This window comes from Suncus etruscus, chromosome 14, assembly GCF_024139225.1.
Source record: "Suncus etruscus isolate mSunEtr1 chromosome 14, mSunEtr1.pri.cur, whole genome shotgun sequence".
Classification (NCBI taxonomy): Eukaryota; Metazoa; Chordata; class Mammalia; order Eulipotyphla; family Soricidae; genus Suncus; species Suncus etruscus.
Genome location: NC_064861.1, coordinates 52,101,915 through 52,119,804, shown reverse-complemented (window position 1 = coordinate 52,119,804; position 17,890 = coordinate 52,101,915). Strand labels below are relative to the sequence as shown.

Genomic DNA, 17,890 nt, shown 5'->3' with positions numbered 1-17,890 from the left:
AGCAAGCAGGGCTTACTTCAGGGTTGAGGTGGGGCTCGACTTAAGCTCCATGGGCCCTAAGTTTCACTGCTGGACACCACATGGTGCGGTGACGGCTTCAGTTGGAAGCTGGCCCTGGTCCCACAAGAGCAGATGTAGCAGACTCCCCAGTATAGAGATGACTGTAGTGACTTTAATTAATACCAGAAGATGACAGGTCCTATTGTGTGTGTGTGTGTGTGTGTGTGTGTGTGTGTGTGTGTGTGTGTATTTCAAAAAGAAAGAAAATACAGTTATTCAGCCAGTGACTTTTTTTGTTGTTGCCACATCAGGTGGTACGCAGGGCTTACTCATAGCTCTGAACTCAGAGATACTTTTGATGGGCTCTGGGATCATATGGGGTGTTGGGGATCAAATCTGGGTTGGCAGTGTGCAATACAAATGCTCTTCCCCGGGGCTGGAGAGATAGCATGGAGGTAAGGCATTTGCCTTGCATGCAGAAGGATGGTGGTTCGAATCCTGGCATCCCATATGGTCCTCCGAGCCTACCAGGAGCAATTTCTGAGCGTAGAGTGAGGAGTAACTCCTGAGCGCTGCCGGATGTGACCCCAAAACAACAACAACAACAACAACAAATGTTCTCCCCACTTTACTATTGCTCTGGTCCCAGCAAATGACTACGGTTTTATTTGCGTACCTATATTGACCCTTGGGAAGTGAGTGATCAAAAACAGAAACTAGACCAGGCCTTTGTTTTCAGGTTAGGAATGCTAGGAGGCACTGACCATGTTATACACAATCGCAGGAACATTGTGAGCTGTTGGAATAAAACCTTTGTAGGCTTGCAAATGGTGTCTTTGTGCATCAAAAGAAAAGCAGAGCATCCCTAACTGAAAAGGGGGTGTGGGGAGAGATGGGAGCCCTAGGCTGTTCTTGGTATTTCCAAATCCCTAGGTAACAACAGAAATTTCTGGTCCCTGACATGTAGTACTATCTGAGTAATTCTCACACTGATGATGATGATGACCCATGTAATTATTTTACCCTTTAAAAAACTGTCATGGGGCTGGAGCATAGCAGAGGACATTTGCCTTGCAGGTGGCCTACCTGGGTTCGATCCTGGTATCCCATATGGTTCCCCAATCTTGCCAGGAGTGATTTCTGAGTGCAGAGTTGGTAGTAACCCCTGAGTGCCACCAGATGTGGCCTAAAAGCAAACAAAAAACAACTTTTATTTATTTATTTATTTATTTTTGTAGGATCAACGTATTTACTGGGGTACAAAGGGATGTCCCATGAGAATCCTCCCCCCCTGCCCCCAACTTCTCTTCATACTCTTAGATTGAAGCAGACACTATTGCCAGTGCCTTGTATATGCTTTTAGAGCCATCTGGAGCTTACATAGAAAATGTGTTGATTCGTGTGTTTCTTTTTTTCTTTTTTTGTGCTTTTTTTTTTGTACTTGCATAGTAGAGCAGCAGATCATTTGAGCTTGATGTATTTGTTCTATCGTTCCATATCAACACATAAAAAACACATGCTTTTATTTTAAATTTTTATTTTGAATGCATGCTTTTTTGTTTGTTTGCTTTTTTGTCTCTGACCCAGAACATGCTTCTCTTCCTTCCTTCCTTCCTTCCTTCCTTCCTTCCTTCCTTCCTTCCTTCCTTCCTTCCTTCCTTCCTTCCTTCCTTCCTTCCTTCCTTCCTTCCTTCCTTCCTTCCTTCCTTCCTTCCTCCCTTCTTCCCTTCCTTCCTCCCTTCCTTCCTCCCTCCCTCCCTTCCTTCCTTCCTTCCTTCCTTCCTTCCTTCCTTCCTTCCTTCCTTCCTTCCTTCCTTCCTTCCTTCCTTCCTTCCTCCCTTCCTTCCTCCCTTCTTCCCTTCCTCCCTTCCTTCTTCCTTCCCTACCTCCCTCCTTCCCTCCCTCCCTTCCTTCCCTCCTTCCTCTCTTTTTCTTTCTTCCTTTCTCTTTCTTTTTCTCTTTCTCATCTTTCTTCTTTACTTTTTTCTTTTTTTCTTTCTTTCCCAATCTTTTAAAGTGTAGGACATTATACCCATAAGCCAGTCATGGCATATTTTTTCTCTTCTTCTTTTTTATAATAATTTTTATTGTGATCAAAGAGTGAATAACAAATCTTTCACAGTAATATTTAAGGTACATAGTGACAATGAATCAGGGCCATTTCTACCACCAGAGTTGTCCTCCCTTCACCCTTTTCCCAGCATGTGTCCCATATCTCTCCTTTGCTCCCCGGAGGGCTAGTGTAACTGTTCCCCTCTGCATAGCTTTTTGTAGATAGGGTATCAATTCTGTTGTTGACTTTAGGTTTGATGTTTAAGTCTAATCATTTTTTAATTCCACTCAATGTTCATACGGTTCTTTGGTCCTGGAACCATTCATTTTTATTTTCTCCCTCAATTCATGAGGCAGAACAAGATGATTCAAGTTGTGTGGTTCTGCTGGAAGAAGACAAAGAAAAATAAAAGATAGCAACTACCAAAAATATAAATAAAAAGCACCCAGCAGAAAAAAAAATCACCAAATAATAACCACAAGCGTGAAAAAGAAAGAAAAGAAAGAAAAAGGAAGAAAAAAGAGGAAAAACAAAACCAAAAACAAACAAACAAACAAAAGGAGTGCTGGTGTGTCAAGGTTTTGTGTCCCCCCCCTCCTTTTTTTGTATAGACAAGTATTGGGGAAGTAAGAACGGAAATTCCCTTGACCTATCTCTCTTTTTTTTTTTTTTTTTATTTGAGGGCCACACCTGGCAGTCCTCAGGGGTTACTCCTGACTCTACACTCAGGAATCACTTTTGGTGGGCTTGGGATGATGGAACCTGGGTCAGCCTTATGCAAAGCAAAGGCTCTATCTGCTGTATTCTTACTCTGGCCCCACCTTTCCTTTTTTGATTGCAGTTTTATCTATTGTCCGTAAAGCACTCTTCCTTAGGGGCGAGTGATAGTATAGGGGATAGAGCTTTTGCCTTGAACATGACCAACTAACTGGGTTTGTTCTTTGGCATCCTATAGTTTCCCCCTCCCCCAAAAGCACTCACACACCTACAATCAATCATTTGTGTCAGTTCTAATTTTATGCTGTTAAACATATTATGGCAGGATGAGAGAGATAGTACAGGGATTAAGGCACTTGCTTTGCATCCCACCAATCCTGGTTCTAATTAATGTACCACATATAGTCCCTTGAGTCCCACCAGGGGTAAGCCCTGAGCATGACTGATGTGGCCACCATATATATTTCTTCAGTAAAAAAATATTCTATGGACCTAATTTCCTTGGCAAACACTATTTTAGAATGGGGGGAACCTGGCAGTTCCATCATGTTTTCCCCTTTACTATCCCTTTGATCATCCTGTATTCATACTATACACCCTAAGATCCATGCATACAGGATGCTTCCATTGTTAGCAAGTATTTCTGATATATCAGTCAAGATTTTCCCTGGGCACCTTAACTGTGAGATCCTATTTTATAAGGAAACCTTTTATATGAATGCACTTATATTTGTAGATATCAACTTGTGGATGTATGCTGCTTATTATAAAAACTGAGACTGATGTTTCCAAACAAATTTCCTAGGAAACAAAGCTAATTTTTAAAAAGAGAATTGCAGTGTCTTATTTTCAGGGGGTTATCTTATAAACTTGAGACTTTCACAAAACTTAGACATTAGAGCAATTGTATTTGAGCTGACCAAGTAGAATGGGACTATTGGGTGGCTGATCGTGGGAAGGAGAGACACTTAAGAAATTTGTATTTTTGCTTTCAGAATAAGACCTTGATGTATGTTGAGTATTTGTTACTTTAAAATGTTTCAGCCTTTCCTGCATTTGTGTTGATAATAAAGAGCAAGTTATTTTTTAAACCACTTACATATTTTAAAATCCAATTAAAACCAAGAAGCTATTTAAAATTTCAGTATGAAAATGTATTCAACTACCTGCACTTCCATCCGTTTTCTTAGCAAAAGCGAATACTGCACTTACAGCCTGGCGTTCATCATCTTCTAATTCGTTTTAATTAAAGCATTTAGACAAACGCTTCTGGCTGATGAACTTATTTTAGAAACTGACTATGACCGACACATTTGTGAGAACAGTTTCTTGTCTGTCTCAGAAAAAGCTGTTCTCCTTATGTTTCCCCTGATTCCCTGTGGCTGTGGGCACAGATCTGGCAGACTGCCTTATCAAGCCTCCATTAATTCCCCAGGATCTTAAGACTTTCAAAAACAGTCTGTTTCTGTCTGATCTCACCTCCTCGTTTCAGCAAGTCAGTTTCCCAACCTCATTTGACTTGCTCAATGATGCTGACCCACATGGTCTCTGGATCCTAGCTGTCAGCTTCCAATTCCAGCCTAATTACATGCTCTGCGAGACTGAGCTGAGCCTCCAACGACTTTATGGGTAAAAGAGACACACCATTCACATCACAAGGGGTCGCTGTAATGAACAAGAATACATTAGCTCTTTGGCCTAAGTGCTAATACAGCTGGTATGGCTCATGCCTTGCACACAATCAAACAGGGTTCAATCCTAAGCATCCCATATGGTCCCCCAAGCCCACCAGGACTAACCCCTGAGCATCGATGGGTGTGGTCTCACCCCCCCCAAGAAAACACACACACAGACACACACAGACACACACAGACACAGACACACACACACACACAGACACACACACACACACACACACACAAACCAGAATGCTCTGTTCACTGTCTTCGGCTTCTGCCTGAGCTTACTCTCACAGAAAAAGTATGGATGCCATAACCAAATCCAAAATTGCTGGATTTGGGAACCCATGTAATAGCAGGAGTCAAACCCAGGTTCTTACACATGCAAAACATTCCACTTGAGCCACATCTCTGGCACATCACTGTGAAATCTTTCTCCTTTGCTCCTCTTTCTCATTCTTGTCCTTCTCCTCCTCTTCTTCCTCTTTCTCCTTCCTTCTCCTCCTTTCTCTTCCTCCTCCTCTTTCTCTAAAACTTTCTCCTCCTCCTTCAATTCTCCCCCTCCTTCAGTTCTTCTTCTTCTTCTTCTTCTTCTTCTTCTTCTTCTTCTTCTTCTTCTTCTTCTTCTTCTTCTTCTTCTTCTTCTTCTTCTTCTTCTTCTTCTTTCTTCCTTCTTCCTTTTGTTTTTTTTTTTGGGTCTCACTTGGTGGTGCTCAGGGGTCACTCTCAACTCCGCACCCAGATATTGCTCCTGGCAGGCATGGGGACCACCATGGGATGCTGGGATTCTAACCACCATCCATACTGGATTGGCTGTGTGCAAGACAAATGCCTTATTGCTGTACTCTCTCTCTGGCCTCTTCTTCTTTCTTCCTTCTCTTTCTTCTCCTTCTCTCTTTCCCCCTCCTCCTATATTCTTTTTTATTTTTGGTGCCACATCCTGAAGTCTCAGGGGCTATTCCTGGCTCGGTACTTGGGGGGATGCACTGTGTAGTGCTGGGGATGGAAACCACGCTTCCTGCCTACAAAGCCAGTAACCTGACTCCTTTTAAAGATTTTTCTCTTTAACTAAAAGATATTATTAATTTAGACCAGAGAGATGGTAAGGAAATAAAGCACTCACATATGGTTCACTCAGTTTTGATCCCCACATCATAATGAGCCTCCTGAGCCCTACTAGGACTGATTCCTGAGTGCAGAGTCAGGAACAAACCCTGAGTACCACTGGGTGGTGGCAAATATATAAAACATTTTGTTAATTCCCTCCTCCTTTCTGCTGTGATGATGATGATAAGGACCTCACATGGGACCAAGGTGCTCCCACCTTGGCAGGATCAGATCTTGTTTGGACTGCATTGGAAACAAAGCACTTTGGTGTTGAGAGGGCTTCCCAGCACAGCACTGCTAGGATTGCATGCAACCTGTGAGGTGATGCTGGGTCCAAATCCTGACCTCACACTGGTAAAGCAAGAACTGAACTAGAGCTCAGTAACTCACCACCAGCTATCTGCACTCCTTGGGCACTTGGAACTCAAAATAATGTTTGTTTTTTGGGTCATACCCAGCAGCACTCAGGGGTTACTCCTGGCTCTATGCTCAGAAATTGCTCCTGGCGGGCTCAGGGGACCATATGGGATGCCGAGATTTGAACTGCCATCCTTCTGCATGTAAGGCAAATGCCTTCCTCCATGCTATCTCTCCAGCCCTGGAACTCAAAATAATGTTTTATGTTTCTTTGTTTTGGTTGAGGGCTGTATCTGGCAGTGCTCAGTATACCTAGCTCTGTGTTCAGGGGTCTCTTTCAATCATGTAGTGCTGGGATGTAACTTGAGCTTTCTGTACACAAAGCATGTGCCCGGCCCTTGGAGTCATTCCCCTGACTTTATAATAATTTTTGAACAAAAAGCTCCATACCTTTCTCCACACTGGTTGCACCTTAACCAGATTGGTCCACTGCTGATATCTGTAAAGATATTGGAGAGAGGGCAGATAAGATTTTATAGGGAGACTCTCAGCCTACATTTCTTCCTTCCAACATCAGGACCCCACTTCTCTGTAACCACCCCCCAAAAAAACTATTCCCCCCCTGTTTTTGTAGTAGTAGTAGTAGTAGTAGTAGTAGTAGTAGTAGTAATATTTGTTTTTTGCTCTACTTGGTGGTACTCAGGATTTACGCCTGGCTCTGTGCTCAGAGGTCATTCGCGGTGGGGCTCAGGGGACTATGGTAAGTGGGTAAGTGCCAGGGTTTGAACCTGGATCAGGCACATGCCAAGCAAGCACCTTCTCTATTGTATTATCTCTCTTGCCTCGAGATTAGCTTCTGTCCTTTACCAGCATGGTGACTGGGGGTACCAGATGACTGTGTATATGGCATTAGAGTGTTTGTCTGCTCTATTGGTCTTGTCTATTATGCTGCTGAGATTTAATCAGATGTGATTAGAGTGTAATCCAGGTCTAGTAGCAGGCTGGCCAATCTCTTCAGGGAATCAGGACCCTGGAGAGAGACAGAAGCAGTGAGAGAAAAGGTGCCTTGAGGAATACTCCCCCCCCACCCCACCTGCAACTGCCACAGACCTGCAAGGCCTCTATGTGAGGTAACTTTCACTCGTCCCATCTGTACCGAAAAGTTCTTCCTTTAGGGCAAAGAAATAGTACAGAGGGGAAGACAGTTTCCTTGAGGGCCATTCCCAGCTTGGTTTCTGGCACCACCAGGAGTGACCCCTGAGTGCAAAGCCATAAGTAAACTCTGAGCATTGCTGAGTGCAGCCTCAAAACATACAAATCTTTTCTTTCCTTTGCATGTGGCCCACTTTTCTTTGATCCTCTTGCATAAGGTTCCCTGAGTACCACTGAGAATGATCTCCCCTGCACAGAGTCGGGAGTAAGCCTGAGCATCGCCAGATGTGATCCCTAAAGCAAAAGAATTACAAAATACTTCCTGAGGCTCTAAGCATTCATCTGGTGCTCTACCCATCTCACCAAAGTCACTCTCATCTGGTTGTTTTTAACAGTTTTTAGTCTAGGCTGGGTGGAAACAAATGGTTCTCAGGGCCGCTGTAAAGAGATTCAGTAGATTGGCTTTACTTGCTTGTGTTACTGGATAAGACTACAGACTGGGAGTGAAGTGGGATGGGGGCCTGAAGCAACAGAACTTCCTGAAGTCCCATAAGCTGGGGTTGGCTCTTTCTCTCTCTGGCCAGTTCTTCCTGGCTCATCTGACTACCCCCTCTACTGACTCCTTGAGGCCTTTCCTCATGTACACAGCACAGGGGCAGGCCCTTTTGGGCTCTCTAATTTTTAAATTTTTTTACTGTTTTGTTTGGGCCACATCCAACAGCTTTCGGAGGTTACTCCTGGCAGGGTCAGGGAACACAGGGGATGCCGGAGATCGAACCCAGGTTCTGCCATGTGCAAGGAAGGTGTCCTATTCATTGTGCTATAGTTCTAGCCCCACTAAATTTTGTATTCTGGGGGAGAGGACTGGTCCACACTTAATAGTGCTCAATAACTACTCTCAGTTCTGTGCTCTGAGGTTATTCTTGTCAGTGCTCCTCTGTACCATGCAGTACCAGGATCAAATCCAGGTCTCTCATATCCAAAACTTGCTTGCGTTCAGCTCCTTGAACTTTCTCTCTGGCCCAGATACTCTACTATCCAGGACACGAATCCAAATAGATCAGGGCTCCTCACTGAAGATTATTTGTCTCTAAAGGCTGCTGCTCTGGAGGTTACAGTTTCTAAATAGATGCTTGGAGGGACATATATAGTCCATGGTAGAATTGTAGAAATTGCATTGTCATTTCCTGGATGCAGTATCTGAGCACAAACTCCTCTAAATTCTCATGATAAATGAAGAGGTAGAAGGTGTGAGAGGCCTTTGTTCTTTTCTTTTCTCAGTGGACATGAGGTATTGGCACATGGGAAGGGTCTTTACTGGTCTAAGGGGAGAGTGTCTGATTTAGCAAATACAAATACAAATGAAAATGGCATGATCAAGACTTACTATCAACACCTTTTTTTTTTTATCAACACCTTTTAAACTCTATGTCTCATGGTGATTTAAAAAATAAGTAGACATGGGGGCCAGAGAGATAGCATGGAGGTAAGGCGTTTGCCTTTCAAGCAGAAGGTCAGTGGTTCAAATCCCGGCATCCATATGGTCCCCTGAGCCTGCCAGGAGCGATTTCTGAGCATAGAGCCAGGAGTAACCCCTGAGCGCCGCCAAGTGTGACCCAAAAAAAACAAACAAAAAAAAGTAGACATATATAAACACAGAATGGGGTTGGAGAGAAAGTTCAAAGGGTATTGGGTGCATTCTTTGAATGTAGGAATCCTAAATTCTAGCCCTATTACTGTGGGGCCCCCAAGTTCCACTGAGCACAGAGCCAGGTGTAAGTAACTCCCAAGCACTGCCAGGTGTGAACACCCATACCAAATCCAGCCTATCCAGTTAACTTGAATTTCAGATTAAAAAAATGAAGGTGTTTTAAAGCACAGATTATTTGGGATATACATAACTCATACAATATTTGTGACAAGATTAAATTAGGAAGATTATTTTTCTAAAATTCACATATTTTTCTGAAACTACTCGATTTCTTGAATTTTATCTGACAACTGCACTCCATAGCCATTATCTTCTGCCTTACACTAACAGTGATAGATGACTGTGACCTTGACCCTTTGACCAGGGTCATAGCTGACCTGATCCTTCCTGGCCTGGAAAAGTGAGATTAGACTGTGGATGAGCTACCTCAAACCTGCTCCTACTAGAACCCTGAAGGGTGAAGGAGGGAAAGGATTCATTCTAGATGCCCATTGAAAGGGTCTGATTCTTTTTTTTGTTTTGTTATTTGGGCCACACCAGTGATGCTCAGGGGTTACTCCTGGCTATGTGCTCAGAAATCGCTCCTGGCTTGGGGGACCATATGGGATGCCGGGGGATCGAACTGCAGTCTGTGTGTACAAGACAAATGCCCTACTGCTTGTGCCACCTCTCTGGTCCTGAAAGGCTCTGATTTTTTTTAAGGGAAAGAAGCCTGAGAACCCCTATAGAGTCCACCTGGCACCCATTTCTGGCCACCTGGGCCGGCACCCAGGAAAGACCTGGAGTCCAGAGGAGAAAGAGGGGGTGCCTGGGGGCCTGCCAAGCCTCCCAGCACCCCCCAAGCTAGGGAGTAGGTCTATGGCCTGGGGCCTCCCCAAACCCCATACCTGGGAAGAGCTGGCCTCCAGAATCAAAAAGGGGACAGGAAGCCAGATATCTGCCCGCCCTCCTCCCCATACCTCTCCCCCCCTAGAGTAGGGAAAGGGGGGAAAGCTGAGGACCCCTATAGAGTCCACCTGGCACCCATTTTTGGCCACCTGGGCTGGCACCCAGGAGTCCAGGAGAGAAAGGAGACGGGGGGGGGGGCTGCCAAGCCTCCCAGCACCCCCCCCCAAGTTAGGGAGAAGGCCTACTACCTGGGGCCTACCCAAACCCTATACCTGGCAAGGAAGGCTCTGATTCTTAAAAAACTATTCATTGATCATTTATGGTGCGTGCACAATAACTGTTCCAGACCCAACAGATTGCTTGTTTATCCACCTGCTTCCGACCTCAGTCTCCAGGTATTTCCCCAAAAACCAAATTCTCTCACTTACCCTAATGTTCCCTATGCAAATAAAGATTCCCCAGTGCTTCTTCTTTCAGCCCTTAGTAAAGCTTTACAGTCCCTTTGACACATAGATACTGAATCTGGTAGACTGGGACTTAACTTAGGGTCCTGGACTCAGCTGCAGCCATTTGGCCTCTCCCTGAGATCAGAGGGATTTCCTGCAGCTTCCAGAGGGGAGCAATTAACAAGACAAATAGCCTCAGAACTAATGGTGACACAACCTCTCCTGAGGTTAGGCCTGAGAGAAATCCAGGGAAGCTACTTCCCCACACCTAGTCTTCTTGCAAGTGTGCCCACAGGGGTAGGAAGCCAGCTCCAAGGGTCAGAGCACATGCTTTGTACACAGAAGCACATGCGTTGAACCCCTGGTACCTCATAGTCCCCAGAGCACCACCAGCGGTGACTTCCTCCAAGATTCTGAACCAAAAGAAGCTCCTAGCACACTCCAGGATGTGGTCCTCTCCCCAGAAATAGACTGTGGTAGGCAAATCCATCTTTCACGTTTCCAAAACTCTAAAACCCAAAATGTGTGACTCCTTAGAGAAAAGGAAAAAAAATTGAAATGATTCCAGATGGGTCCCAAAGACTAATTTAGAGGGACTGAAGAGAGTGTACAGAGGGTAGTAGACTTACCTTATATACAGCCGACCCAGGTTTGATCCTAGGCATCCCATAAGGTTCCCTGAGCCCTGCCAGGAGTGGCCCCTGAGCACAGAGCCAGGAGCAAAGCCAAGTGTGGCTCCAAAACAAAACAAAAATAATTTGTATAATTTTGAAAAATTCCAGGTAAAATTTGTAAAAGTTTGACAATCAGATTGATCTTGACTCCAGGGAACATATCTCTTGGATAATTTCTGGAAACTTGCAAGGTACAACCCATCCCCCCAAAGAAATCTACCAAGGAATGTGAGCCACTCCTCTGTACCCCTAATCTGAACTCTAAATGGTCATTTGTTATGTATTAGAATCCAACTTTGTCCTAAAGTACAATTGACAAATAAAATGGTAAGGTATTTTAAATATTTATATTGTGATTTGATATACATATGTGCTATAAAAAGGATTTATCCCATGGGGCCAGAGAGATAACACAGCGGTAAGGCGTTTGCCTTAGACATAGAACGATGATGGTTCGAATCCTGGCATCCCATATGGTCCCCCGAGCCTGCCAGGAGCGATTTCTAAGCATGGAGCCAGGAGTAACCCCTGAGCACTGCCGGGTGTGACCCAAAAACCAAAAAAAAAAAAAAAAAAAAGGATTCATCCCATGTAGTTCATTTACACAGATCAGGTGTCTCAAACTCAATTTACCTGGGGTCCAAGGAGGCAAAGTCGAGGTGAGGCAGGGCCGCATAAGGGATTTCACACACACACACACACACACACACACACACACACACACACACACACACAGAGTCCTCAAACGTCATTATTAACAGTTTTAATTATTTCTTCTGAACATGAATAGAACATTGAGTGAAGATCACGAACGGTTCTTCTGAACATGGCATCTTTTGCCTATTCCTTGCTGCCAGAGACTTGATAGCACTTCTTCTCACAAATCTGAACCACATTTGGCTTTAGAGAGGAAGCAGTTGAGACCCTCAGTATGGCTTGAAGATGATCATCATTAAGTCTAGACCTGTACTTTGACTTACTGAAGTTCAATGTGGAGAATAACTTTTCACACAAATATGTGCTCCCAAAAAGGCACATGGTGCGCTTGAACATTCAGGAAAGCTCAGGGAAGCTGGGGGGCAATTCTCTCAAATATTGACCATGCATGTCTGCTTTTTCACTAATCTCCCTGAACTTGACTTTGAGATCAGAGTTGCATTGCAGGTCAATGAGCTCCAGTTGAAGCACAGGAGGGGCATCTTGCACATCAAAGGAAAAGGGGTCCACAAAAATTTGGAAAGTGGCTCTGTGCTTTTTGAAGTCTGCAAATCTGTGATCAAATTCCTTCTCTAGCTTAAAAATAGCATCAACATATTTCTCACCACTGAATGGTATGCCTGCATCCACAAGTTCCTTGCATGCTGGGAAATGACAAAGATTTGTCTGAGAGAGCTGGGATTTCCATAACACAAGTTTTGTGGAGAATGCTCTCACATTGTCATAGGCAGCACTGATAAGCAGCCCCGGGCCTTGTAACATCTTGTTTAGTACATTCAGCTTATGTGTGATGTCAACAAGAAAAGCTAAGTCCATGAACCATTTGTGATCACTCAACTCAGAAACAGATTTCCCATCCTTTTCTATGAAGGCTTTCACTTCTCTCAACTCAAAAAATCTTTTCAGGACATTTCCCCTGCTGAGCCAACATACCTCGGTGAAATAGAGCACATCTCCATATTCTGACTCCATTTCCTCTAAAAAAGCACTTCCTGTGCTTAAAGCCCCTGGATCTGATTTGGTTGATGCATTTCACAACAACAGACATCACATTGTCACACGGCAGGCATTTACTGCAAAGGGCCTGCTGATGGATAATGCAGTGAAGAGCAATGGCCTTCTCTACACCCTCCTCGTCAAGTTTTTTTTTTTTTTTGAACAAGTACCACCAGTCCATTTTTTCTCCCTGTCATTGATGGTGCTCCATCGGTTATTATTCCAACAAACCTCTTCCATGGCAAACCTGCACTCTCAATGGCATCACACAGATGCTGAAATATTTCATTAGCAGTGGCCTGGCCATGCATTGGAATTATTGTGAGCAGCTCCTCTGTCAATTCAAAATTGCAATCAATACCACGGACATAAATTTGAGCTGCACAGAGTCTGTTATATCTGTGCCCTCGTCAAGAGCAACTGAGAAAGCCAAACATTTGGCTTTCTCACACAGTTGATGATAAATGTCACTTGACATGTCAGAAATGTGCTCTGCCACAGTGTTGGCAGAAAGGCTGATTTGGCTAAACTGATCTTTCTTTTCTGGACAGATAATACTTGCAGCCTGTAACATGCATTTTTTTTTAACAAACTCTCCTTCTGTGAATGGTTTCCCTGCCTTAGCAATCATCTCACTAACCATGTAACTAGCTTCGACTGATGCAACATTCTCTTTGGTTGCTTTCTTGAATCTTGTTGCCTCATTAGACATGCTTTAAGACTGGCAACCTGCTTGACTCTCTCAATTCCTTGATATTTTGCACATTTCTCAGCATGTTTAGTTGAATAATGGCGATTCAAATTGTATTCCTTGTGCACTGCAACTTTCTCTGAGCAAATAAGACATGTGGGGATGCCCCTGTGCTCAACAAAGAAACACTGCCTCTCCCACTTTTCCTGAAATTGTCTGTGCTCATCATCAATCTTTCTCTTCACTGCAGGCTTTGATGAAGTCATGATGAAGGTATGACAAAATCTAATTCTGTAATAAACTTCTCTCCCTTCTCTCCCTTAGGCCGCCAATAATGCAAGGGACAGCGGGCAGGGGCAGCGGAAATGACGTCTGCGCTAGGCGCAAAGTATTATTTGCTTACAGAATATTCGCAATAAAAAATCGCATCAGTAAGAAAAAAAATTGCAAAAAATCGCATTAAACATTTGCATGCCCCAAACGGAACTGCTCGGAGTATGCGAATGTTTAATGCGATTTTTTTTTTTTTTTGGTTTTTGGGCCACATCCAGCGGTGCTCAGGGGTTACTCCTGGCTGTCTACTCAGAAATAGCTCCTGGCAGGCACAGGGGACCGACCATATGGGACACTGGGATTCGAACCAACCACCTTAGGTTCTGGATCGGCTGATTGCAAGGCAAACACCGCTGTGCTATCTCTCCGGGCCCTTACTGCGATTTTTTTCTTACTAATGCGATTTTTATTGCTATTATTCGGTAAACGAATAATCGCGAATACTGCGATATTTGAAGGCTGGCCGCGGGCCATAAAATGTTGTACGGAGGGCCACGAGTTTGAGACCCCTGGCACAGATATTACTTCACCTATTTATCTCATATGAGAACACTTAGTTAATTTTTATTTATCATTTTTTAAATTTTGGGGTCATGCCTGAGGCCGGAGGTGCCACTTACAGTGCCAAGGATTGAACTCTGGGTCAGTCATGTGTACTGCTGTGCTGTATATGAAGATATTTCCATAAGATTATTCTTTGCCTATTGTCCCACCTTGACCTTCCAGGTGAGGCGCTGTTGAGAGCCGAATAAATAGGGAGCTAGGTGTTCAAGGGTCTTTTGCAGAGTTTGCTGGCTGGCCCCAGGTGTGTTTTTGGAGCTAGCAGCAAGCTGACAAAGGACTCTCTTCGCCCAACCTTGTAACCCTTAACCCTCCTGTCTTGTGGATTATCTGCTGCGGATAAAGATTACCAAGATCTCAAAAGGGGACAAGAGGATGGGAATCAATTTCTCATTCTGGGAGCTCTTTGCGGATACTCAAACATCAACAAAGGAGTGAATGGGACCCAACAAATGGGGCAACACTGCTGTATCCTCTTACCTGCTGTACTATCGCTCTTACTCCTGAATTTAAATGGCTAAGGACATTTAATTTCAACTCTCCTCACACTCTTAAGCAGTAGAATACAAATGCTTACCAACTCTTGAGACTGGAAAGGGTAGGGCTGAGTATGTAAACAGACTTTCTTCCTAAATACCTTGGCTCAGTAATTCTGGAGAGGAAGTTGTTGAAATCCAGAAAAGGAGGTGAGGCTCTATATGATTCAGATTTGGGTGACCCATGGCAATAGAGGTGATTCTCCCGCCTCTGAGTAATGCTTTGAAGACAACAAACTGAAACAAAGAGCAATGTTTGTTGAGTCACACGACTTCTCAGACTGACTTAAAAGGAATCTGAGGGCACCACCCACCTTGGGCAGGAGGGCTCAGCCAGACTCACACATGCTTGTTAATGCACACAAGAATTTCTTTATTTCTCTTCATTTGTCATCAAATGACTTGCTGTCAAATGGCACAACACCCTGAAACTTGTGTACTTGTGGGAATTTGGGGTTGCTTTACTTCAGTTTTGCTTTTAAGTTAGTGACAAAACCGGCAGAAGAGACAATTACTCATGTAGAAGAAAATAAGTCAAGGACAGCTCTGGCTATCTTAGGCCTTCCTTGAGGTTCTACTTCTTAAATGTTGGCTTCTGTTGAAATTTTTATTTAAATCTTATATTCTAGAACTGGAGAAACAATAGTGAGTAGGGTGCTTTCCTTGCACACAAATGGTCCAGGTTTGATGCCTACTTGATCCCCTGAGCATCACTAGGAGTAATTCCTGAGTAGAGCCAAGAGTAAGCCCTGAGTATTACTGGGAGTGGCTCCCAAATAAAACAAAACCTAACCTTTATGTTTCAAGAACTGGTAAGCTCCTGATTTGTGGTATCTTCGATGAGTGTTTGCCTCTTTTATATTTAGCAATGGATTATCTGTCGGTCTCTCTCTCTCTTTTTTTTTTTTTTTTTTTTGGTTTTTGGGCCACACCCGGCGGTGCTCAGGAGTTACTCCTGGCTGTCTGCTCAGAAATAGCTCCTGGCAGGCACGGGGGACCATATGGGACACGGGGATTCAAACCAACCACCTTTGGTCCTGGATCGGCTGCTTGCAAGGCAAACACCGCTGTGCTATCTCTCCGGGCCCTATCTGTCTGCCTTATTATTGTCTGTCTTATCCTTAGATTTAGCCCAGAAACCACAGTCCTCCCTTCCCTCAAGAGTGTTTGTGAAGATTTGTGGTGTCCCCTATGTGGTCATTAGTTCTTGATTGGGATTTTGATTCAATGTTGCCCAAATTTAGTAATTCCTGGATCTGTCCCTACAGACCTGTGGGCTGCCTTATGCCACAATTGCTAATCTGGGAAAGGTCCCCAGTGGTTCCTCTCCCAAAGCCTACCCTGGGTCTTTGTGTATTCACTTGGGGTCCTGGCTTCCTCTTCCTTTCTTACTGTTTTATAGCATTTTAGGTATGTGTGGATATGGAAATAATGCATGTATGTATCCATGTAAAAGCTGTTTCATGAAAGAAATGGTTTTACTGTGCTGGAGAGATGTGCAGAGCTTACACAGTCAGGAGAGAAAGATCCGGAGCCTGTCCTACCTACCTCTGCTATAAACTCATAGGGAGGGCCCGACTTTCATTCATTCCATACATATTTGAAACGTCTTTTCAAAGCTGGCCCAGAGAGATAGTATAACCAGAAGGGAGATTACCTTGCATATGGCCAGCCCAAGTTTGATCCCTTTCACCCCATATGGTCCTCCAAGCCCTGCCAGGAGTGATCCCTAAGCTCTGAGCCAGAAATAAGTCCTGAGCAACACTGGGTGTTGCTCACCCACCTCACCCCCACAAAAGAAGGGATTTTTGTTGCCACTATTTGTTAAAATTTCCTTTTTGATTTGGGTCGCAGAATGACATTTGAAAATACTATTGAAATATTACCTTGTGGGCCTGGAGAGATAGCACAGTGGCATTTGCCTTGCAAGCAGCCAATCCAGGACTAAAGGTGGTTGGTTCGAATCCCAGTGTCCCATATGGTCCCCCATGCCTGCCAGGAGCTATTTCTGAGCAGACAGCCAGGAGTAACCCCTGAGCACTGCCGGGTGTGGCCCAAAACAAAAACAAAAACAAAAAAAAAGAAATATTACCTTATTAGGTAATATTTTATTTTATATCTTAGGAGTTGTAAATCTTCAGTTTACAATGGAAATTTATTCAACCCAATTTAAAGCTTGAAGACCAATCTGCCTCTTTCATTGAAATGAAATAAAATTTTGAATAGGGTTAAACCCACAACTTAAAATCTGACCCTGAAGGATACAGGTTTTTTGTTTATTTTGGGGTCACACCCAGTAATACTCAGAGGTTTTCCCTGGCTCTGAGCTCAAGGATCAAGTTGTTGCTCAGGGGACCATGTGGGATGCCGGGGATTGAACCCAGATTGGCTGAGTGAAAGGCAAGTGCCCTGCACACTGTACATTCTCTCCAGTCCAGGATACAATTGAAAAAAAAATTTTTTTTTTGTTTTTTTTTTTTTTGTTTTTGGGCCACACCCGTTTGACGCTCAGGGGTTACTCCTGGCTATGTGCTTAGAAATCACCCCTGGCTTGGGGGGACCATATGGGACGCCGGGGGATCGAACCGCGGTCTGTTCCTTGGCTAGCGCTTATAAGGCAGACACCTTACCTCTAGCGCCACCTTCCCGGCCCCCAATTGAAAAAATTTAAAAAAAATTTAGGTGCATCCAGCTGGGGTCAAGGCTTCTTTCTCAGTGGTGCTCAGGGGCCCAGGAGTATGGGAGATAGAAGCAGTACTGCAAGGGAAATGCCTTACTTGCTGTCCAAATTCTCCAACCCCTGACAGCTCTAACTTTCCTGCCTCTCTTACTAAACCCAGTGTTTTCATTTAAGAACTTAATTTCCTTCCCCCACTCCCTACAGGAGATGCTTTACCTCTAGGTAGACTAGACAAAGAAAAGAATATTTCTATTGATCAAAGTATTGATCACAGCAGCAACGTCTCAGTTTAGCTGACGACTGAAAAAGAGAAACAGAAGGAAGAAAAGGGTGCCCAGTCTTAGGAAGCCCATGATTTGAACAAAGGAAATTTTTCTGTTTCATTGAATCATTCAATTAGCTACTTGAATGTAACTTTCCTTATTATGAATAAAATCCCAAATGAACTATTAGGTACCGTTGGGTAGACTTGCAAAAGCTGGAAGACCAGAAGTGCTTGGACAACCAAGATAAGAAGCGACATTTTTCCCCCGAGCCTTTGTTGTATAATATCTGTTCATCGAGTTGACAGGCCCATTAATCAGGGAACACT

At 44.0% G+C, this 17,890-nt stretch overlaps 1 protein-coding gene across 1 annotated transcript in view; it reads right to left on the bottom strand.

Annotated features, from left to right (window-relative positions):
* The window catches only part of NDRG4 (NDRG family member 4), a 518,571-nt gene that overhangs the window by 477,258 nt on the left and 23,423 nt on the right, over nucleotides 1-17,890 (bottom strand). The window lies entirely within an intron of this gene.